At 37.0% G+C, this 25,310-nt stretch overlaps 1 protein-coding gene across 4 annotated transcripts in view; it reads right to left on the reverse strand.

The window, feature by feature from the left end:
- The window catches only part of LOC128015516 (guanine nucleotide-binding protein G(I)/G(S)/G(O) subunit gamma-12), a 45,314-nt gene that overhangs the window by 15,994 nt on the left and 4,010 nt on the right, over positions 1–25,310 (reverse strand). The window contains exon 2 of one of the 4 annotated variants that reach the window (XM_052599396.1): positions 6,067–6,108. The exons of 2 other annotated variants lie outside the window; for them this stretch is intronic. The gene's annotated coding sequence lies outside the window, so the exon portion shown is untranslated. Of the gene's footprint in view, positions 1–6,066; positions 6,109–17,510; positions 17,584–25,310 lie in introns of all 4 variants that reach the window. One more of the 4 variants, XM_052599394.1, reaches the window with a different exon arrangement.

Below are 25,310 nucleotides of genomic sequence, written 5' to 3' on the forward strand. Positions count from 1 at the left end.
AGTGCATGGAAGAAAGGTCTGGAATGACAAGAAGGTAAGTAAATCACATTTGATATTTTTAAACTATTTAAATTTGGGTCAGCTATCACTTTAATTCAAGCTTAAAAAAAAAAACCCCAAAAAACCAACAGCACTGTCATTTACTGGAACATGCAACTAGATAGTTGCGTAAAGACTCTGTGAAAGAGCCCCTGAGTATCTGGAGTATTTCATGTTAAGCTGCTCAACCCTGTGTTTCCTGATCTGGAACAGTACAGACGCACAACTCTGACGTCCATCAGTCGTGCAACGCTCCAAGTGAGCAGGAGGGGATGTCATCATTTCTCAGCGGCGTAAATGTGAGTGAGGGACAGAGTAACAGAGGCTCCATGGCAAGCCATGCAGGAAAGCTGCAAAAAGGAAGATTGTGTATCTTACGCTTGAGCAGAGTGGTTTGGCTACAGTACCCTCTCCAGGGTCAACAGCGGAGGGGCTGATGCTGACAAGAGCTCAATCCCATTTTTTCCCTTCACACACCACTTCCTGGAGCCCTGAGCTCTGGGTTAGACTATTTTGTGCTGCTCGAGCAAAAACATTCAGGTCCAGCCAATGACTCCATTCTAAGTCTATGGTCCAGGACAGACTGAGCTCATTTCACATGAATCCAAGGAAATAAACATAATAAGTACACACAAATAAAACACACTTTAACATAAGTATTTTAAACAAATATCATGCATATCATTAGAGTATTTGAGGAGTTGTATAATATGACATTTTACAACTTGAACTAACCTTGACATAAAAAATTCACAATTAACTGATATGAAAGGGAAAGTTAACCCATCCAAAGTGCACACACACACTGTGAACACACACACACACACACAGTGAACACACACCCAGATCAGTGGGAAGCCATTTATGCTGCGGCGCCCGGGGAGCAGTTGGGGGTTCGATGCCTTGCTCAAGGGCACCTAAGTCGTAGTATTTCCAGCCCGAGATTAGAACCCACAACCCTAGGGTTAGGAGTCAACTCTCTAACCACTAGGCCATGACTTCCCTATTTTATTGAACTTGTGATAAAGTTTATTAGGGGTCCTCACTGTAATATCATTTCCTGTTTTTTGATTAGGCAGACAAAATTTGTCAAACATTTACAATATAGAAGAAAACAAAATGTTTTTTTATTTTTTCTTTGTTACAAGATCTGGACAATTTTCCCACCAAGTTCTGCATCGGTTTCTTTAAAATAAATAAATGCCACTTGCTGTAATCAAACGCAATGATATTGTCCCTTTTTTTTATGAATGTGTCTTAAAGAGTCTTTAACATCAAATGCTCGAAAGCCAGTTATATACAAAAGTGCACATGTTGTCGTCCGACATTGCATGTAAACTTTATTTACTCGCAGTATCTCTATGCAAACGCCTAAATCTCTCCGCAAACAGTAACAATAAAAGAGCATAGCAAGGATTTGTAGAGTGCGCAGACGATGTGTGTGTACGTACAAAAGCACAATAGCTCATAACGTAAGCGAAAGCAGCCCAGGATGAAGAAACTGCTGTAGATGTGAGTACAGTAAAGCTTTGGGTGTGTTCCTGAAACTGACCCATCAAGGATGCACGGCAAGGTTGTTTAGTCACCTTTTACCTTCTTTCCATTTAAAGACCATCTCTGTTGTGTTAAGAATAGCAGCTTACATTCATGACAAAAAAAAACCCACTAGTGTAACAGATGCCTAATGCTTCTATTAACAACTCAAACTTAGTAATTTGTGCCACTGCATACAAGTATGACTATTCTGTGCCAAACTGAGTTGAAAAAAGGAAACATGCATCAGTCTTCCTAGTAGTCTCAATCTGTGCGTCAGTGACTTGAATGCTAAGCCGTCATATTTCCATGTAAATCTGTTTGCTCTACACTTTTGTGCCAAGAACATCAAAGATGAAAGACATTACTGACGTTATATAGCAGAGTTATATTTAAATCACCTAAAATCACCCTTATTTACCATAATAACTATCTGCTGTTTCTTTAGAAGAGCTTTTATGACAAGCAAACAGGGCAGATGTGATTATGAGACATAGTGGAGGACAGAGATGGCTTGAGGCGGGAATGTGAGGTGCAGCTCCACACACACACACACACTGATTTTCACAGTATAAGAGTACGCTCTTATCTCTGAAACATGGTGTCACGTGTACACTGAGGTTGTTATCTTGTAGATGGCGACAGTCTCTTACACACACGTAAGGAAAGAAAAAAAAAATCACAAATGTTTAGTATCTTTAATATCTCAATCGGCACTCCTAGACGACAATGGCATTATATGGGGGGCAAATAAGGAATGTTGCAAGCCTCCTATAGTAAACAACACTATTAATCTCACGTGTGTCCCCTAGAGTTTATGGAATTTCAACAATATAACAAACTCTGCTCATATTTGCCAAGAGATGATGCACTCAAAATTCAAGTATTAATACTAAATGGTCGGAGTGAACTATGCTACAGAGGACAGATTCTTTTTTTCTTTCACAGCTTTGAAATTGTACTATAGTGCAAATTTGATAATTAAAATAAAATGTAATTGAGAAGGATTTTCTTCCACTGTGCTTCTAAAATTTCAGCTGGCCCCATGCATACACACATACATATTTGTAAAAAACAGCTGGAAAGAGTTAAAATGCAACTTCATGAAGGCTATAATTATACAACAGCATGAAAAGCGACGGCATATGGTGATTTGTTTATGTTCTAAATGATGCTTCCAGGACTACTGTAAATTGATCTTGCCCCATCTGTGTGAGTCAGCTAGAAGATTCACCTTTCTGACTATTTAAATCAGCAGAATACACAGCGACAATATTCAATGTATCACAAATCACTAAATGTTTAAGTCTGAAAGGTACATGAATGCAATAACAATGCAACACTGCCCTGATACAGTGAAACTTCGGTCAAAACGCTCTCACACTGGGCCCAGGCCGTTCTTATCATTGAGCCCTGCATTATATTTCTTGGCTTCTGTGCAATATATTTTCTTCTGGTCATGACTTCCACACTATCTGACACAAGCAAACATTCTGTAGAAATAACCACAGTAACAATCAATCTCTTTCATATGCACTGACGAACAGGTATTATCTGCACTGTTTACATATTACTGTATGTGCACACAAGAAGACAAGAGTTAAGTACAGAAACACAGAAACCTTAACCATAACAGACATTGAAAGGGATATTTATTATTATTATTATTTTATTTTATTTTTTTGTCAAAATTGCAGTTTTGAATTAAAAATAGACTTTTTCATTCACGTGATTCGTGTACTACACACTGTTTCCTATTTCGATGTGATGAGACAAGAAACATTAACAGGACATTCAGTAATAACAAATATCTGTGGGAAACTTGCACAACAAACTTAATCGCAATGTACTGCATTTTTTTAGATATTTCAATGTGACAATGAGGGAAGTCCCCGATCCAGGTGAAAACATGCCTCTTTTGTTTTTCGAGAAGGAAAGAGAGAAAAAAACACAAGGATGACCTCATCGTGGCATAACTCAACAATGATGCGTGTTCACAAGCGTAAAGCTGTTACCTAAGTGACTGCACACTGTCCCTACTGGCCAGAAACAGAGAGAGAGGACAACGAGTGTGTACAAGGAAGAGATTTCAATGCGTGTATGTGAGTGTGCCAGGCTCAGGCTGACCTCAGCGGGTAGGAAGAGGTAGCACGGGGAAATCGAGCTGGATTCTCAAACATTTCAACGGCAGATAAGAAAGCACCTGACAAGAGAGCACATTCCTGCTGCATAGTTAGTCACCTCCTCAGTGCAGTTCAAAGAACACACACTCACACAAACATTTGCATACGTAAGCTTACATTCTGCATGAGATAAACCTAATGTACATTAACTTGCATTGTGCATGTACATTTACTTTTAAAATTGACTGTTATGTAAATTATCATGTGCATCCTTAAAGCAAAGAAGATACTAAATGTTGCACAAATATTTGAAAACTTCTTCCAAAAATATTTTGTTTTATATGTTCATATGCAGAAAAAAAAACAAAAAAAAAAAACAGTGCAACAAAAAGGGAGTGCAATCATTTGATTAAAAACGAGATTTGCTGTGTTACATTAAATTTAGTTTTTAAAGCCTTTTATATCAACAGTAACTTAATGGTAGAACCAAAAAAATAGAGTAGTGCTTTACTTCTGTTCAGAGGACGTGTGTTCCTGAACATTCCATCTCTTACAAGATGGTAACGTTGTTTACTTTTTTGCCACTTTCAAACTGTGTTTTTTATTGTATATTTTAGTCATTGTGTTTTACACTAAGTTGCACACAAAATATATATAAGTATAAGGCTATACATAATTTTAAATGTTGTGCAATATCTTATTTATAATAGAAAAAAAATAAGAAATAATATAAAATAGCTGTAAGATGCAGCTCAGAATGCATAGTTTTGAAAATTCTGTCTTAAACCAATAAGCAGGCAATTATTTTATATGTATTTTTATATGTGTTTATTTCTAATATTAGAGATTACATTAAAATGTTCCATCAGGCTTTTAACCAATATACAGTATAGTAATAATATACTGTACAACCCTAATTATATTTACTTTTTGCACATTGTGTAAAGCAGAGCATTGAGTAATAGGGCTGTGTACTGCCAAGAATCTGGCGATACGATACATATCACGATACAGGGGTTGCGATACGATATGTTGAGATACACTGTGATACTGTCAGCAAGGCGATATATTGGAATATTTCTTATTTTAGGAATAGGATATATTTTTAGAAAAGCTGTCATTAAGAACACAATTCAATTCAAGTTTATCTGTATAGCGCTTGTTACAATACAAATGGTTCCAAAGCAACTTTACATAAAATTACGTTTCTACAATATTTAGTACTTATCAGTGTACAAAAATTGTTTCAATAACGCTGAATGCAGGGACTGATTATTGCAAATGCAGATCCAATTGTGTTCTGGTTAAAAATTGATTTTTCCATACATTTCTGCCTTATTTGCATAAACTGACAGTCACGTCAGTTTATGCAAATAAGGCAGAAATGTATGGAAAAATCAATTTTTAACCAGAACACAATTGGATCTGCATTTGCAATAATCAGTCCCTGCATTCAGCGTTATTGAAACAATTTTTGTGCAGTACGAGTTAAGGGTGGGGTAGTTGGGAATTAAAGTCAAAAATCTAAATGAAACAACTGCCATGAATCTTGGATGATTTTTTATTATTATATATTTTATCGATATTCCGTTTTTGAGAATCGATACAGTATCGCCAAACAAAATATCCTGATACTAACGTATATAGATATTTTCTTACACCCCTATTGAGCAAGAGGCAGAAAATCTGATTAACTGAGGAACTGGTTAAATTTATGTATTATTTTTTTATTTTATTTTATTTTTTTAAGTTGGAGCCCTAAACAATGATCTATTTGGCCAAAATGGTTGTTTGATTAAATGATGGCTCCTCTAATTCTTTGTTAATGTAAGTTAATTAAATACAATTTGGCTGACCACCTGGCAATAGAGCTGTTGCAGGACTGTAGATGTGATTTTGAGAGACAATGAGGGAAACGTGGGACAAATACATTCACTACTGTGCTGCTATGTAAATACTGATTGACAGCAGAGCTGCCAACTCACACGCATTCAGCATGAGACTCACAAAATTAAAACATTTCTCATGCCACATGTCCATTCAACCTTAAAAGTGTCAACAGCCAAAATAAAAAAAATATATATAGGTATAGGTCTCAAATATCATCAGAAGCCTGAAGAATATCTAATACAGTATTGTTTCTCACACACACATTGCTCTACACCCTGTGTAAATCTCTGGCCCCTGTGCACAGCTGCAATCTTGAGAAGGGGCCTCAGTGCAGAGAATTCAGAGTTAATGCTTAACTGGAAGCTGGGCGTTAGTTCAGTTCAGTTCAGTTCCTCCCTCCACTTCTTAGAAGTGCCAGCACTGTTTCTAGTAAAGTGAAATTGAAAGATTTCTCTAAGCACATGGAAAAGAATTAGCCTACCTGAAAAAAACAGCTCCTGGAGGGCCAAGGACAAGCGGGAAGCTGCTTGTGGTGTTGTTGAGCAATAGCATGTCCGTGAAAAAAAGGAAAAGCAAAGGAGAAATTTCAGAGAAACGGTTGTCTGTACTGTAAAGAGGATACGATCGTCTTATGTTTAGGCTGAGCAAATGGAAATATAACTGAACTGAAAACCTTGAAACAAATGACTGAAGATGGAGCCAGTGCAGCAGGGTCAAAAGCTTAAATCAGAGCCATGTGCATTAAACTAAAATGCAAACTATCTAAAATCACACAACAATCTTGTTCAGTTCTCAAACACGTTCTTCACTACTCAATCTCTTTCTGTGAGAGTGCACATGGGGTCATCCGCCTTGCTCTGGTGGGAGGACTGGACAAGGTAGGAGTGAGTGTATGTTCATAATGTGTGACTGACCACGGGTCTGGAGGCCATTCTGACAGCTCATGGGAAGGTTCCTCCTCTCTCTCTTGTTTATATTTCTCATGTTCCATCTTTACAAGGAAGAAGTGAGGATGAACTGACAACCTTGGGAAAAAAATCCCCCCACCATAAACAATCCAAGCAGGCTATTTAATCAGTCTGTGATAGTTTAAAAAGAACAAACCACCACAGTTGGTCTCAAGAATTATTTTCACAGCTCTACCATCTAAAGCCCTATTCGGACGGGACTAGTTTTACAGGGGGTCGTTAGAGAAATCTGCGTTTCACAGACGTACTTAGTGATTTTAATCCCGTCCGAATCTGCCACGTCTGTGTTTTTCTCAAACAACCTCTGTGATAATTCCAGAGCAAATTACCTACCGTTTTTCAGCAAACTCAGTGATCCTCTGAGAAAACTAATCCCGTCCGAATGCGAATGTCTGTGATTGCCGGTGATATTTTATTTCACAACGCGTTTCCATGTGTGTTTTGGCCAACGTGAATTACCGTAGATGCTCTTACCGCGCGGATGTTTGATATATTTGCTTAGCGGCAAATAAATAATAATAATAAAAAATACAAATAATAAAATCAAGAGCAAGATCGCGTAAACTGTTAATACCGGCTATTGTAATATCAGCATCAGGTAAGATTACTCACGTTCATTTATGTACTCAGTTACATTAAAAAAAAAAAAAAAAAAAAAAAGGAAAACAAGTTAAACTAAAAGGAACCACACATTAACAAGGTTTGCTATACTAGCCATTTAGTATTTATTGTGTAATAATACTAATGGCAATCATTTTGAATGAATGCAATGCACGCATACAGAGCGTGTGATGTGACGCCCAAATGCACAAATCAGACCCTCCCACCTCTGTAATAAACACGGATATACTAGTCTCGTCCGAATTGGTACATGAAAATCACAGACGTCAGGTGGTAAGAATCGAAACTCAAACGTAGTTTAGAAAACTAGTCCCGTCCGAATAGTGCTTAATTTACACGACCTCTAAAATAACATATGTAGTGATCATGCACCCTTATGCATCACTGACTAAAGATTTTTTTAATAACACAAAAAATAATTGCAACTATTTTTAAGATATATCAAGGTATTTACATTGATTACAATTACAAACGTCCTTACACCAATCACCTTCTGGCTATACTAAATAAATAAAAAAAATTACATATAAATTTACCCCATTTATTTCCATTTGCTTGATTGTAACCTAAATGTTTAATTTAACCAATTTCAATTTCAGTTTTTAAGCTATAATTCAGTATGTAAACCTACTTAGAAGTAGGTGGAATAGAAGTTGAAGTAGAGGAGTTTTGTTTTTATATAATGTTTTTTTTTTTTTTTTTTTTTTTTACAGTGATACTGATCATTGAATATTTTGAATTTTTTCTATTTGTAGTTTTAGTTAAAAGATAACCTGATCATTGCGACAAAAAAATATTTTAATTGTTATATCATGATTTAACTAAATTAAAATTAGGGAATGAATTAATTATAAAGGGTTGATAGAACTGTATGGAAGACCTGCCAAGAGAGCATTGCAATAGTCCAGCCTGGACAGAACAAGAGCTTGAACAAGGAGTTGTGAAGCATGTTCTGAAAGAAAGGGTCTGATCTTCTTGATGTTGAATAAAGAAAATCTGCAGGATAGGGCAGTTTTAGCAATGTGGTCTGAGAAAGTCAGCTGATCATCAATAACAACTCCAAGGTTTCTGGCTGTTTTTTAAGGAATTATGGTTGATGTGCCTGGATGATGAAATTGTGATGAAATGATGGGTTTGATGGAACCACAAGCAGTTCTGTCTCTGCAAGGTTGAGTTGAAGGTGATGGTAATTCATCCATCAAGAAATGTCTGTTAGACAAGCTGAGATACGAGCAGCTATTGAATCATCAGGATCATAAATGAGAGGTAGAGTTGAGTGTCATCAGGATAGGAGTGATGTGAAAAGTCATGTTTCTGGATGACAGAACCTAGAGATGCCATGTAGACAAAGAAAATAAGTGGTCCAAAAACCGAGCCCTGAGGCACCCCAGTAGTTGAATGCTGTGACTTGGACACCTCACCTCTCAAAGATATTTTGAAGGACCTATCTGAGAGAGAAGACTCAAATCACTGGAGTGTGGTTCATGAGATTCCCTTTACCAATAAGGTTGATAGGAGGATCTGGTGGTTAACCATTTCAAAAGCAGCGGACAGATCCAGCAAGATAAATATTGAAGATTTTTAATCCACTCTTACCAGTCTTCGGGCTTCAACAATTGAGAGAAAATCAGTCTCGATTGAACCTCCACTTCTGAAACCAGACTATTTGCTGTCAAGGAGGTTGTTCAATTGTTTTTGCAATGAAAGGAAGAAGGGAAACTGGTCTGTATTTCTCTAAAAGATTTAGGGTTAAGGGTGGTTTCTTCAGTAGTGGGGTTATACGAGCCTGTCTAAATCCTGAGGGGAAAACCACCAGTGTGAAGGGATGTGTTAATGATGTGAGTGAGTGCAGGTACAAATGCAGGAGAAATGGCTTGTAGGAGATGAGATGGAATAGGATCAAGCGGACAAGTAGAAAGGATGAGTTTATATATGGGAGCAAATTCCTGTGTGGGATTTCGTAGTAACCCAAATTCTCTTTCAATTAGTCACATTTGATGTTACGTCCCAATCACATCTGAGAAGTAAAAAACAGGTTAGTGGAATTTGCATGTCAAGCTATACCCCATACACATGTTAATATATGATTTTTGCTTTGGAGCCAAGTGGTTGCCCATATTTAAGAAATCATGCTCACATTCATCTCTAAATGAGTAGAAGAGAAGCAGAAACTCTCTTGCTGATAGTGATTCTGATGGTGCAGTTAGTGGTGTTTCGCTGGTGTTTGACACAGATGAGTGCAGCGATTCCCCCTGGGTGCTACACAATAAAAGAGCAGCTTTCCCTAAAAGAGCAACACAGCGACAAGCTTTTTAAAGATGCCTCTCCATTTGTACATTTCTGGATGCAGTCCTTTTTTGGCATCTTCTGACGGCCATGGTCACTTTCTCATAATGTCTAAAAAGAATGCTGAGAATTTGTTTGTGCATAGTTTATGCTTTCACTGCAATCACGACTCTATTGCTTTTTTTTGCTTGTGAAGGCTTGAGGATTACAGCATGAGCTTTTTCCGCTGGGTCAGTCCCCACGGACCACCCACGTGTCGCATACCATTGAGCTCCCGAGTGATGCCGCTGATCAGTCACATGACAAATCTTGCATGCTCCCAGATCTGGGGCTCCCGAGGAGGATCAGATTTCGATCACTGCATTGGAGGGTAAGCCAATGTCCTCTGCTCAGTGTCACCACTTTGGGCTGACTGCCAGTCGGATTTAAAGTTGACAGCTATGCTTTCCTGTGCCACCATGAGCATTGAGCTGGAGTGAAAGCATTTACAGCTGGATGACTGGTTTTGGGGGGTAGGGTGTTACTCACGGCCACTATAAACCTACAAACCCGAATGAGTAGATGCGCACTGTCCTCTTAAATACCCATGTGTACAGGGGAGTGGCTGGGCATGCAAATTACACTCACCAATGTTCATTGGCCTGTTTTTTATACTCCCAAGTGAGACCCCTGATGTCAGTGTCAATGTAACATCTCTGTTCCCTCCTTCAGGGAGCGAGGGTTGCATACGTAACGAAACATTTTGCTTTACCCAGAATATTCCTTCAACTGCATTTTGAATGAAGCAGAATAAGTAATGTGTCCATATGTGCACCTATGCTGAGCCTGAGAATGTAAATCATGTACACTCATAAATATTAATAAGGCTGATATGATAAGAATTCCTGTCATATACGATTCCTATAAACATTGAAGGAATTCGATTTCATTGTTACATTCGATTTAATTAATTTTCAGAAACCCTAAGAGTCTCTGATTTCAAATAATAATGTAATGTTCTTTCAAGTGTGCAAATATGTAAGAAATTATGAAAGCAGAAAAAAGAGAGAGACTTTAACTTATACTGAAACTGGCATATTTAAAACTCATTAAACTGAGGACTGGCAAAGCTACCTCCATCTACTTTCCAGCACATTAATATTCTCTGGCCACTGACAGCCACTACCCCTGCAATTAAACTCTTCACATTTATGGCCAGGCAAACATTTCCTTTTCCTATGTCTGCCAAGAGACACGACTTCAAATTAACCTAAAAAAATAAAAATAAATAAAAAACAGGACAAAGGACAAAAAACATCACGAAGGGCAGACTGCATGCAGATTTTCAGGCATGTGGAGATTTTTCCTGTGAGGCCACAGAGGGTTTGGTCACATGCTGCTGACCTGGCTGTGAGCATCATTGAATATATCAACTCATGTCCTGCAGACTGCTGAAGGCAAGCTTCTTTGAAATGATTCCAGATTACAAACACAGATATACTGTTTTAAAGCGGCATCAGCTGATAAGTTTCTCCACTTTGGCCGTTAAGTGCCATAAGCGAGACTTTTATTGTAACAGCGTTGAGAACATAACCACCTGATACACAAACACTCCTCATTCATTATTTTACAGTCTTTGTTTAACAGTTCTGTCTAATTAGTAACAGAAAGGCAAACATTATAACACTTTCTCATGTAGAGTTGGGTATTTGAATCATTTAAAGTCTTTGAATATCTAATCATTATTTAACCCCTAAAACCTCACAAACTTCCAGCTGTTGAAGTGTGTTTTTGTAGCCTGAAAAAAAATGTCCATTCTCATCCTGCTGTCACTAGATCCATGGAAGTTGATGCATGCGGCACAAATATTTCAATTAAATCTCATAGATAGCTGAGATAAAATGTAATATTCTGACTCAAACAAGCAGGCAAAATAAATACACACACAGAACCATAATAATGGCTACCATGCATGTCAGCACTGGATCCCACGACTGACCTGCCTTTGTCAGTGTGAGAAAGAAAGCCTGAGATACAGAAATGTGATCTGAGATGACCCAGTTAAAGGAGGTCAAATATACCAGTGTGACAGGGACCAGGTAACCCACACACAGAGCTCTGATACTCCCCAGATAGTCTTGCCACACGCTTCTGCAAGGGACAAAAAAAGACCAATGTCCAAGCCCTGATTTTGACTCGGAGGTTGGGCAATACACTTAAAAAGAGCACTTCCTGTCTTCTGCTAGTCAATTAGTGACTGTAACATTCAAATTAGCCCTTTGAGAAAGCTGCAGAAGGCACACAACAACACAGGATTCAGACACTCTTATCAGAGCTATTAATGTTAAACAAATCTGACTGCTGTCAGGAGACCATGACTGCACAAGATGTCCGACAGATTCAGCCATGAGGGAGATCTGTGGACAAATCTGGTTCAAATGTCTCAGTGGTATTGTGGCAGACTTTGTGTGTTCACATCTCTCTGATTGACCACACAAACAGTTCCCTTTAAAAACCTTGTGAGCAGCCTCGAAAGACTGTCTCCAGAGGCAGCTGGCTTCCAAGAGAGCATCTGAACTGATATCCCACACAAACCCCTGCAAATTTGCTGCAAGGTCATGTTTTGATAGTTCTACTTTTTGCTGCATTTTTTAGGATAGTACACTTTATTTCATTACTTTGACATATATCTCACCTTTCAAATATCTTTGCACATCACCTTACATTATACTATAGAACAAATAACAAAAACAAACACATTGACACTGTTACAAGCTTTCCAAATCCAGAGCACACAAATATTGACAAAACAGTCCCATTATCCAGACCCCATTGTTTTTTTTTTTCTGTACATCCCCAATTGTAAAATAAAAAAAATGAGACAAAAACAAAACACAGCTCTTAAACTGATGAGCAACAGCTTATAAATTAGTTTTTTTTTAATCAATGATTCGTTTGCTTGATTAAGTGCAATGTGACCACAATTTTACAAAGGGGGAATGTACACGACAGTTTTCAACTAAAATCCTTTCGTTTACACAACGCTGGCATTTTGGGGGCCTGAAAAACAATACCGTTATCATCTCAGTGTAAAGTACATGAACACAAATTTGAAAAGAGCTTTTGAACGCAATGCATTCTGAAATGCATTCTAAATCTAATGCTGATTTAATGCATTTTTTAAATCAACACAAATTTATAATCTATTGAACCAGCCTTCACAAAAGTAACTCATGCACAATGCCTTAAAATGCTGCTTACGCAGGTAGCTCACCAGGTTTTGGGACAGAGCTGTGTGCACAAGCAGACACACAGATAAGTCATGATGACTTCTATTTGCTGTAACACTTCGGCTCTCTTATGGTTTCTCCCTATTTTTTCCTAAATGAGGTTATGAGCAGAAACCTGTTCTACAATTCACAAGATGCAAGTGGCATGGTGATTCCACAGAATAAACAATAAATCAATAAACATTTTTTTCTTATAAACATTACACACATTTTCATATATCAAATGTGTAACAATGCAAACAAGTGAGAGGTTTCTCGAGAAACTGAGTTGTTGTTGAATTGCACGTAAAAATGAAGTGCAGTTGATGTCTATATGTATTTTTCAATATATAGCCATACATGGTCCATTAATATAATGCAGTATATTGAAAAATAGAAGCTCTAGCTTTTTTCTGGTAATACTGGCTCATCCTCAGTGCAGCTGATTTCAGGTTTTACTATTCTTGTGATACATTTTGTCTCCACAGAGTAGGCAAAACATAACCCTCACACACACACACACACACACACACACACACACAGGAACAAGGAACTTCATGCATATTCTGTTAACAAGCAACTACAAAGTTATCTGTAGTCAGCATCCGTACTAACAGACAGAGAGAACAACAAATCCTAAATGAAGCACTTCCTTTGGGGTACACTACTACACACAGGATCAAAAAGACCAGTCCTACAAAGCCAAGTAACATCACTTCCTGCCAGACCACGCCTGTCTGCGCTTCGGGCTGGTTTGTGCGTATGTCGAGTGAGTGTGTCTGTGCGGAGGATGTGGGAGAGTGCGAGTCTATGTGCTTGTAGAGGGGGAGCTAAAAGAATGGTGAACGGAACTCAACCACATTCATATATAATGCAATGCCCATATATGTGCAGGTGTTTGCGAAACAGGAAGTTAGAGATGCCTTCAATGGGAAGTGCCTATAATAAAGCAGTCATGAGGCAATGTAGGCCAAGCCTGTAATTTCTCACTTTAACATTTTTGACATAGTATCAGCATTTATTTTCATATTTATATATATCATATATATATCCTTACAGGTCTCTTACGCATACAAGGATTCTGCTATAGTTTACAAGACTGGTTTCCAGAAAGCTCTTATGCTGACGCAAGTTTACTTTTTTTTTGTAATACCTGCTTGAATATTGTTAATAACATTGCTCCCTTGAAGATTAAGCATTCTATTAAAAAAGCTGCTCCTTGGTTTAATGACTCTATTCATTCACTCTGATGAAACTGTAGACCAGCAAAACGCAAATTGCATAAGGACAGGCAGCAGGTCTCCTATGACATTTTAAGGGACTCTCTCTATTTTTTCAGAAAGCTGTTGAGTCTGCTAAATCTATATTTCTTTCAGAGATTGTCACGATAAATCACCATAGACCAAGAGTTCCATTTTCAACTATAGATGCTGTTTTAAACCTTGCTGCTTTCTCTGATGTATCTGATATCTTAACTGAAAACTTTTAGCCATTTTTTGTTGAAAAGACAACAAAGTCAAGACCACAATCAATGGTGACTCCTTATGCCTTTTCCAAAATAACTAGGTTCTCTTCTACCTAGAGCACGTTTGATTTAATTTCTCTCCAGACCTGGACATTATTGATCACCTGAAACTTACTTCTTGTCTGTATGAAAGTACTCCTCCACACTTATTTAAGCAAATCATTGCTATCAATTTTTTATTAACGTGTTTGAGTACTGGTACAGTCCCTGACTGCCTAAAACATGCTTCAGTTACACCTTTTCTGAAGAAACCACATCACACATTTTAGAAAAGGTTGTACTTGCTCAACTACAATCTTTTCTGAATTTAAATTCTTTTAATGATACTTTCCATTCAGGTTTTAGAAAATTACACAGCCTTATTCTGCTCTATTGAAAGTTACCAATGACTTTATGCTGGCTACAGATAATGTGAGTGCTGTTGCTCCGGTTCTTTTAGATCTTAGCTCAGCTTTTAATATGGTATTTCATACAATTCTTATTTCCATAATGGAAAATATTGTAGGCATTCAAGGCACCATTCTAAATTGGTTCAGTTTTTTTTTTTTTTCAAACAGAAAGTTCTCTGTATGTATCGGAAACCATACCTCCTCAGCAGCACATCTCTCCTGATGTGGTGTTCCACAGGGTTCTATTCTTGCTCCAACATTATTCTTGCTCAAACATTATTCTCTTTATACTTGCTGCCATTGGTTTCCATCTTTTTCAAATATGGAGTATCATTTCACTTATGATAAGTTATCGTACGCTGATGACACCCATTTGTACCTCCCATTTAAACATAATGACTCAGGCTCCATAGAGGTCCTTCTAGCGTGTGTACAGGAGTTGAGATTATGGCTCAGGTTCACATTCGCATCCGCTGTGCCCATATAGCATATCATTAATGCAAGCCCACCAGCCAAGAGATCACACGGTTATGAGCTCTGAGAGAGCAAGCCGTCAATCCACACAAAAGAAAGACTGAAACTAAAACCTGCCGCTCTTGTTGTCCTGCAAGAGAAAGGAATTTTTCCCACACTTCCTCCAGCAGGGGTGAAAACAACCTTTCTCAGCCAAGAGACCCTCTTCTCTAAAGCAGCTCAATATGACACTCCATCACAGATTGTATTACACTTCATGCATTCCAGCCTGCTCTCTGTTAACAAATTTAACAAATACACTTTTATTCATGTGAATTACGGCTGTGTTCTGAGTAACTAAGCACACCTGACCTGCATTCACTGCTATGCTCAAGTATGTTATTACAACACTAGGCTAGTTTTGACAGTGAAACTTCAGAATTTCACAAAGACTGTTTTTTTATTTAAGAAGTGGACACCACGAAAGGGCCTTGGATCTATTTCTCTGTGTGAGAAGTGAAGGATAAAACCTGAAGGAATAATTGTGGCATAATCATAACAACATGTAAACAGATTAGATTAGATAAAGAATTATAATGCTGGACCTGGTGCACAGCAATTCTTATAAAAGAAGAATCCAGTCTACTTTGTTGATGGAAGCTTAGTGTTCTATGTTGAGGGAATTTAAATCTCTTCTATAGTTCTGTGGCTCCCTCTAGTGGACAAAGTGGCTTCACGAGACTTTGGCCAACCGGAATCCATGAATCAGTTCAATTAAATTATTTTAACCACCACTTGTAGCTCTAGACATCTAAAAGTAATCATAAGCGATGAGAAACTGTCTCCCAGAGCCTAGAATGTTGGAGGGCCATTTAAGGTAGTTAATGTTCATGTTTCCCTCATGATTCATCTTTCTTTACCAAATTTCATAACACATTTTCTCATTGTTAACTTTTTTTAGACTATGTTTTTACATGATAGCCGTACCATTGGGCTTGGATGATACAATTTAGTCCCGGAATGTTTTTAGTGATAGTCCAGCAAAACATTAAAAAAACCACTGAAAATTCCAGTCACACATATAAGCATTTCCGTATATGACACTTGCCACTGTTTCTTTCGTCCACAGTTTGAAAGAGCTTGATAATATCACTACAACTGTGCGTAACCGCATGCATTGCTGTCTTTACCTCACTAGGGGTCAGTGTTCCCCAGCAGGAGGAAAAGGGTTAATAACAACAGATAAGTGGTTTTAACGTCAAAATCATTCAAATCAATTTTAATGGTACACACTAACTCTTGAAAAAAAATGTAGATTAGGTTTGATTTCATTTAGCAAGGATGTATTAAAATGATCAATATGGTCAGTAAAGACATTTATAATGTTACAAAAGATTTCTATTTCAAAGAAAACTGCTCTTTTGAACTTAATATTCATCAAATAATCTTGAAAAATATGTATTGCAATTAGTTTTATAAGCTGTATAACTGTTTTCAATATTGATGATAAAAAGAAATGTTTCATGAGCACCAAATCAGCATATTTAAATGTAAAAATGTTACCGACCCCAAATATTTGAACAGTAGTATGTGAATATTATTATGAAACGTGAGCTCAATGAAGGACTGAAGAGGATACCTCTGAATGTTTAATAGAACAAACAGACATAGACCAGGAGAATTCACATCTTTAGGCTTGGGCAACTGTTTTGTGCTGGTGATAAAAGCTCCGTCTGTGCTGAGTTTTAGCAACTTTTAACATACCATTTGGATTGTGAATGTAATTTCTAACAACAAAAATATTCCAGGAGGATATAGGCTAACACTCAGAAATAGAAGGAAACGCTTATTTTCTGGATCCAGTTGGTTATCAGATTGGACATAATCAGGAAGGGGATCTGACCACATTCTAGTGAAACCAGTTTAACCCCTAAGGCTCACCATTTGTCAACCAACAGATGCAGGTCGATATGATCTATACAAGCGTGACACAACCTGAGAAACACATTCTTGGAAAATCCCTATGGTCTTTATTTCCTCTTAATTTTTCTTTGAAGACTTCCTTACTTGTTTATATTTGGCATGAATTCAATCGCCATGAAATTCAGCGATGGCCAAAGTCTCATGAAATTTTCGGCCTCTCTACATCTCTCCTGGAAATCAAGTCTATTTCATCCTTAAAACGCCATATTGTAACTTGTAAACATGACTTTGTAGACAAACTGATTAATAAAAAGAAAAATCCTCTGCCCGTATGTGTGTGAGTGCATATGACCAGCCATTCATGATAGAGCTTGGCAGATTTAGAAAGGGTTTTCCAGTTTTTGAGCAATATGCATCAGAGATGAGAATGAGACTACCAGTGTATCAACGTCTAGTGTGTTTAGTTTGGACATACAGCAGCTCTTATCAGTGTGAGCAATTACATTTATTACCGTCTCTTTTAAGCAGCTGGAGGGGTTAATTTAGCCATTGCCTGGCAACAGGCATCAGCTTCCCAGATGCTTCCTAAGTGATACAAATACATACATTATTCACATTTATAAAAATATATTTTTTTATGATATAACCATCAAATATATATATATATATATATATATATATATATATATATATATATATATATATATATATATATATATATATATATATATATTATTTTTTTTTTTTTTTTTTTTTTTTTTACTTTAACCTCCAAAAAATGTAATTCAATGTAATGTAATTCAATGTAATGTTTTCAATTCATTATACATTTTTGAATAATTAATAGATCTGGCACAAAAAAAAACAAAAAAAAACTGCGTCACTGACCCAGTTAAAAACGAGATCTTTGCAGAAAATCTCTGTAATCCATTCACGGTCCAGACTGGCAAAGTAGGATGTAACAAGCTTGTAATAAACAAGTCTGAATGCTGGCAGTAAACAAACTAGCTGTAGAAAGTAATACAACAGCAACATTAAATTGAATATGCGGCTCTACAGAGAAACTTTATAGACATTGTAGGTTTCTAGATTGCTATGCAACATAGCAGGAAACCCGTGATGGAGACAGGAGGTGCGGGACAGAACACTCTCCAGATGAAACGGCTTAATAAAACAAGAACTCATAAAGTAGAGACAAAGTCCAAAAACTATGTCTCACTGCTGATTTACTGCAAGTATAACTCTCGATCCTACTTTTTTTGCCAGCTTAAAATCCATTCAAATCCATTCCGGGCTCATTTTCCCTCTGTGTGTTTACAATTAGTGTAATCTAGCTGTTCCAACACAACACCGTGACAGAAGATAAGGCCTTGTGGACGGTGAGAACTGTGAGTCCCGAGGTTATTCACAGAGTCACGCTTACACAAAACAGCAATTCAGATTCTGCAGTCGTCTCGAGGGAAATCACGGCTTGTCGGAAATCGCCCCGTCAATCACACAGAAGTATCAAATGGAGTCAATGAAATATCTGTTTCTTAAAAGCATAATAATGACAAACTCTCCTTCATCCACACCACAGCACCTTCAATCATCTAATGGATCATATTTGGCTCAGAGACAAAAGATGCTTGTCTACACCCAAACATCATGGCGTCTACTGTTTTGGTTTAGGTGCTGATCCTATTTTGTTTCTTTATTACCAACTGTGTTGTACAGTTACTAGGCAACCACTTACTTCCCTAGCCAGTGAGTTTGTACAGGGTTCTTCTTTTTCTTCCTTTCCATGTAGGCAATAACATGACCACGGCATTCATGTGCCAGCACCTAATTAACCAGCTCTTGCCGAGTGACCCTGTGCATCATTATATGAGTGATTTCTGCTATCCTGGTAAATAAGCTTCCCATAAGAAACTGGAAAGTCATCTTAGATGACATGAACATCTGGTACATCAGGTTGTGACTTCAATAAATAGTGCATTTACCTTGTTTCAACCTACCATGCCTTGGAAGTGAAAGTTAAGACATCTGGGGTTGATGAGGTTATTAGCATTTGTACACAACTGGCCTTACAACAGAGAAATGACTTAAAATAGCTAACCAAAGTGCAACCATTTTTAATCTTACTAAACTGTATGTGACATTCAACCCTAATTTTAACAAAAGCTGCTGTTATGGTGCATGCATCCAGAAAGCCTGGAGTTTCAGTCGTTCTGTTCCCGAAACCAGACAGTAATCTCGAAAAACAGGATCAGAATCTGTACCTCTGACCGCATGAACAACAACACCTAAAAATGTTAAATGATTGTCCAAAAGCAAAGGTCTCCACATTTGCACAAAAGGGATAGTAAAATACAGTATGACGGGTGTATTTAGAAAGTGGAGTAACTGATTTAAATCGTGCTTTATGACATTGATCCATTTTCACACTTCCATAATTTGTTTCTCCATTAAATACAAGGATTTGCAGTTAACTTATAAAAGTTTCAACCCTATTTGCATCTACAGAAAATGTCAATACTAAGGACTAGTAATTCAAATTAATCTTCTACCATAATATTTAGTGTTTCAACCTAACCTGATAAAAAAGCATGTGCTTTCTCTCTCTCTGTGTCTGTGTGAGCTTGTTTATGTGGTTAACGAGGACACAAATTTGTATAATGACATAGGTATGACACAGGTATTACAATGAGGAGGTGGTTTATGAGGACATTTTTAGTGTCCCCGTAATTCAAAACGCTTATAAATCATACAGAATTAGTTCTTTTGAAAATCCAAAAATGCACAAAGTTTGCTGTGAGGGTTAGGTTTAGGTGTAGGGTTGGGGTAGGGCAATAGAAAATAAAACCCATTACGCCTATGGAGAGTCCCCATAAACCACATATAACAACATGTGTGTGTGTGTGCACGCTCGTATGTTAAAATGCATTTTAAGTAATTTATTCCAAAATTAATAGGTACATAAGTGAGCAGGCCAACTCATGACATCATTTTGTGTGAATGACATAGAGAGAGTACCCGCCTATGGTCATTTAAATAATCTCTGTCATGAGGTTAATGACCAAGACAATGAGTAAAACAATGAAGTCCACTTGGATAAATATGGAGGCAAGGCAGGAAAGCTGACATTAAGCCGAAAATTGCTACAGGGAGTTGGAGCTTTCAAATAGGTGTGATACTAAGTGCTTTGAGGGCGACTCAAACAGACTGAGTACAGCAAAGCCTTCTGGAAGATTACTGAAATGAAGTGAGTCAATGAGTGAGGTAAAGTACTCTCTAATGGTAGAAGAGAGGCGTAGTTTGAAACAGATCACATGGGGTTAGCTGGGGTTGTGCTCAATTCCACTGAGACAGATAAGCTTTTAATTAAGCTTTCAATCAGAATTTTTTGGTGGGTGAAGAATCACACCCAAGCCCTCTTGAAAATGTGCCTGGGGTACAAGCAATGTTATGTGTAGTTAGGGAAAAAAATATAAGAGGATAAAAATAATAAAAGCAAAAATGTTTCTCCAAATATACTTGGGCCATATAAAGTCTATTTGTTTGGAAGAACGAATGGCATGGTTGCAAACGTGATATTGATTTTACACAACACTGATTTTTAAACAAGAAGTTAATAATGTGAGTTTCAGACACATTTTGAACATAATATTCTCATTGTTTGTTTTTGCTTTGTTTCGCCAATAGAAATTGCCACAGCAACACTGTTGCACACCTGCGGGCAACACACAGTGGTGTTTCATTATTAAATAAATACACATTTTTTAACAAATCGGTGAGTCAATAATTCAGTGACCCCAATATAAATGTCAATATTCATTTTAAACAAATCTATGTCATAGATTCAATAATGCAATTGCACATGAAAATCTTCAGGTGTCAGCGGTCAACAACAGGCAGGAACCAGCCAATGTACTATACCAGCAAAAATATCCTTTTTTTGTAAATGGGACTATATTCGCACTTCATGCATTCCCTTTGGTCAAATTCTCTTCATGAAATCTTTAACGTTGATGTGTGTAATATACTGCATGGCCCCTCATCTGACATTGTTTGGGTAAACAGGCAGCGCTGCCTCAAACTCATGCCATTGGCTGACACGTCATACCTCATGTTTTTAAAGTGCCACAAAGCCACAGTGTTTACATTCATCAGTATGTCAACCACTGAATGGATTACTTAAAGTAATATAGTAATAGTTATAAAATGACTCACTTGACCTTTGAATGTCAATGAATTCAAAACAAAGGAACAAATCAGCCGTAACGCACCACTACAAATCAATCGATGGAAAAAGTAATAACTCTGGAGTTGCTGTGATTAACAGAGCAAGGCTGCTTAATGATGAGAATAACAGCTGTTTAGAGATCAGACCAAGTTCTAGAGGGTATGTTTATAAAAGAGAAAGAAGCCATGTGTCACCACACATTTATTGCCTTGTGTGGGTTAATCATATATTGATAAAAAAAAAGGAAGGCTATATAAATATATGGTGAAACTGAGATTCTGGGCCAACAAGCTAAAATAAGCAATAAACTTTAACTCACAGCTCTCCTTCGGAGACTGATTCTGCCCATACCAATGTTCATGCTAACATATCAGAAAGGTTGCTTCATGTAAGCAGTTCTGAGTGGAATTTTAGTAAAGAAGTATTGAAAGGACAGACATGTAGAAGACATCAGGAATCACATAACTAAATACATAAGGTCTGACGACAAGGAATTAAATAGTTTTACAAGCTTGAGGTTTGAAGGTTTTATTGTGAGATAGACAGATGAAGATGGGAGGACAAATAAAATCTCACACAGACTATATTAAATCACTCACCTATAAGAAACCACAACAAAACAGTGTAGTTCGAACTCAGTGACCTCATAAGATCACTAAGAAACCACATCGGATCACAAGTTTCTCTGCATTGTTAGCATGTTTCTAATTGTTAAGATTTTTAACAAGTGTTGTCAGGCAGTGCTAGCATTTTACTTGGAGCTATTAGCATGATTTAACATTTTGCTATTCATAGGTTAAATGTTTTAAGCTTGTTTCACGTGATGCTAGAACATTAATAGCATGTTTTAACATGTTGTTAATGTGTTTCCATATTGGCAAAATGATTAACATTTTAGTACACTGTCAGCATGTTGTTAGCATGTTTTCAAACATTGTTAATACTGCTGCGTCCCAATCCGCACACTATCCATCCTAAATAGTAATCTAATTAATTAATGTGTCTCATAGTAATTTGAAATGATTATCCCAAAGGAACCTGGGTGGTTATTTTTGGTTTGACTTCTAATGCCCACAATCCACTGCATGCCAGACAAGGAATCGATTAGAACTACAAACAAATAAAATAAATAAAAAGTGTTTCAAAAACAGCAAGCATGGCGGATATGCAAGGCCGAGAAATGGGTTTGAGCAATAATCAACATCTAAACTGGGGAAAAAATATTAAATGTTATCTGCTGTATAGTTCATCTGCAACAACTGTTGCAGTAACTGTATTTGTGTTTTAGAGTTTATAAATGTTGTTAATTCATATTTTTACTGTGAGAAAGATACTTACAAAGAACTGATTTCAAACTCTAAATTGAATTTATTTTAACTGAAAAAATCAAGTAAGCAGTAATAGAATAAAAAAGAAATAAATGACAAGCAATGGCACAAATAAAAAATAAGACAGACCTAAAGTTAGCTGTGTTTGTCAGGTAGGTATAACAGTAATATTCAGGTACAGAAATGCCTTCAGAAACTGAATAGCTGTTTAACTTTAAAATAACACTGGTTAATCTTCAATGTAGCAGCAGGTTTATTTAGGTTGCTGTCTCTTTAAGACCACATGCACGAATCTAACTGTTATACAAGTGTTGTTTCTCAACTGTTTAGTATAAATCGACTGTTTACATAAATAATCATCAAGACCGGCATTTTAAAATTGTAAGACTCAGAAGCACATGCAAACGATACACTCCGTCATCTGTCCTGAGTGTCTTCTACACTGAAACTTTTGCAGGAATTTCCCACATTACAAGCACATAAACTGTGGGAATCAGTAGAATTATGCGTAATCCCCGGCCGAAATTCAAGTCCTTTAAATGTATTGATATTTGGTGGATTTTGAATATTGGCCGAATTAGTCAATTCATCTTCAAGAATATATACTACAGAGCAATCAGATTACATAAAGTGGGAAAGCCAAAGGCAAACCTTGCAACTTGTCTGGTTCTTATTTAAAAAAAAAAAAAAAAACTAGACCAAACTGGTAAATCCACATTCATTGGTTAATTCCCCCCATTCCTCACATGACTCTGGCCTGACAGCATGTAGTACTCGGACTGTAATTAGAATTATCTAAACTAATATACAACATAATATTATTATTCTAATATCTGTGGTGCTCTTTGAGTCTTTAACAATAAGGTATTTGATGTCTGGAGAAAGGTATCTGTTAAAATAGCTTTTCAAACTGTGTACAATTGTGACCAGGCAAATCTTCACCCCTTGAACAACCAGGCAACGTTGACTCGTAACACACACAACACACCACCAAGATGTGTCAATGGTATGAGTTTGGGGCGGGACTATATGTTTGTCCAATCAACGAGAGATTGGTGGAGTGTTCAGGAAACTTGTCTGAGGCGATTATTTTCTAAATTCTTTATTGGAACTAGGGCTGCTTGATTATGGCGAAAATCATAATCATGATTATTTTTGATCAATGTTGTAATCATGATTATTTAACACAATTATGATTGGGCCACATGACCAAAACTTTATATGAGTGATTTATGTAAAGATAGCCATATATATACAAAATATAATAAATATCTATATTCTGTAAATAGGGTTGCTATGGCATTTAACACTATAATGTAGGCTAGCTAATATTAGAAAAAAAAAAAAAAAAAAAGGTCTTCAAAAATTACTGCAAATAATTAAACTGTTAGTAATAAAAAAAAAAGCAAAGGACAAATAAAATTGAAAAAAGGATACAATTAAAACAAACAGTATTTGGCTAACAGCCTACTGCAGAAATTGAAAGTAAAAAAAACAGCATAGTCTTCAATGTAAGAATTAAACTTCATTTGTTTCTTATTAAAGCTACAAAAGTCCTTCAGTCAAGGAAAGTGTGTTATTTTGTCTTTGTCTTTTGTTGTTTGATCAACAGTGTTGGGTATAGTTACTTTGGAAAGTAGTTAGTTAGGTTACAACGTTACCATCAATTAAAAGTAATCAGTTATGATACGGCGTTACCTATTCATAAAAGTAACGCGTTAGAGTACTCATGCGTTACCAAAAATTAAAAGCCGTTTGCAGTGGCTCACACATGACAGACACAGCCCCCGGCCCCTTTAAATGCACCTAGAAGTCGTGACTCCCGACAACGAATAACGTCAGTCATCCGACTAAATTTACACTGCAGGATAACAATAACAGGAAAGACAGTCAGCATTAGGCTATTCCACATGGCGTTTTATTTATTTATTATCACAGAATATATTATTAATCAAAATTCGCACCTAACGTTACCCAGCCCGGGTAGCCTAGGCTACTGTATATTATGAGCACCACAAGATAACTCCTGATTTTTCTTTAACTTTAAATAATGCAGTTATCAAAGTACAAGTATGCTTACTTGTAAACACAACCTTAAACAGGCTTGCAGATTTAAATCCATTTAGAAATGATGAACAACCAGCCAGCCAATGATCTAACAGAAATTAACAGCTGCCTGTCAAACAAAAATGATAACAAACCGAATTAAATTCTTCACTGCCACACAGGCAAATGACAAATCGCTTAATAGCCGAACTAATTATTATTAAAGTGTCACTCACAGTCACAAGCCTAAATTCGCTTTAACACAGTCCTCTTACATTTACTCTTCAAAGTAGTGATTAAAACGTAGCGTTAAATTTGAGGTAGAATTTTTGGCGGTCGACAGAAGCTTTTCACCAAAGCAGATTGTGCATTTTACCGTGATGTTCTTTTCTTTTTCGTTGACAAATTGAAAATAATGTGCGTACTTCCATAAACCAAACGCTGTCCTCTCTGCTATCTAGACGGGAGTTCGAAAAAAAAAAAAACCACACACACACACACAAGGTCAGGCGCAGGGCACAGACGCATCACAGCCATTGACTTTACGATCACAGAGCTTCGGCTCCACTGATACATCCGCAGGTGGCACAGTAGACCTAGGACTACTGTCTGACAAAAAGCAGGCTGCAGTCGGGATTTTCCTTTCCTTAAAATAACGGATTACTTTTTTTAAAAAAATAACGAAGTTACTGATTACTTACGCACGGAACTAA

Source organism: Carassius gibelio, chromosome A6 (genome assembly GCF_023724105.1).
Source record: "Carassius gibelio isolate Cgi1373 ecotype wild population from Czech Republic chromosome A6, carGib1.2-hapl.c, whole genome shotgun sequence".
NCBI classification, from domain to species: Eukaryota; Metazoa; Chordata; class Actinopteri; order Cypriniformes; family Cyprinidae; genus Carassius; species Carassius gibelio.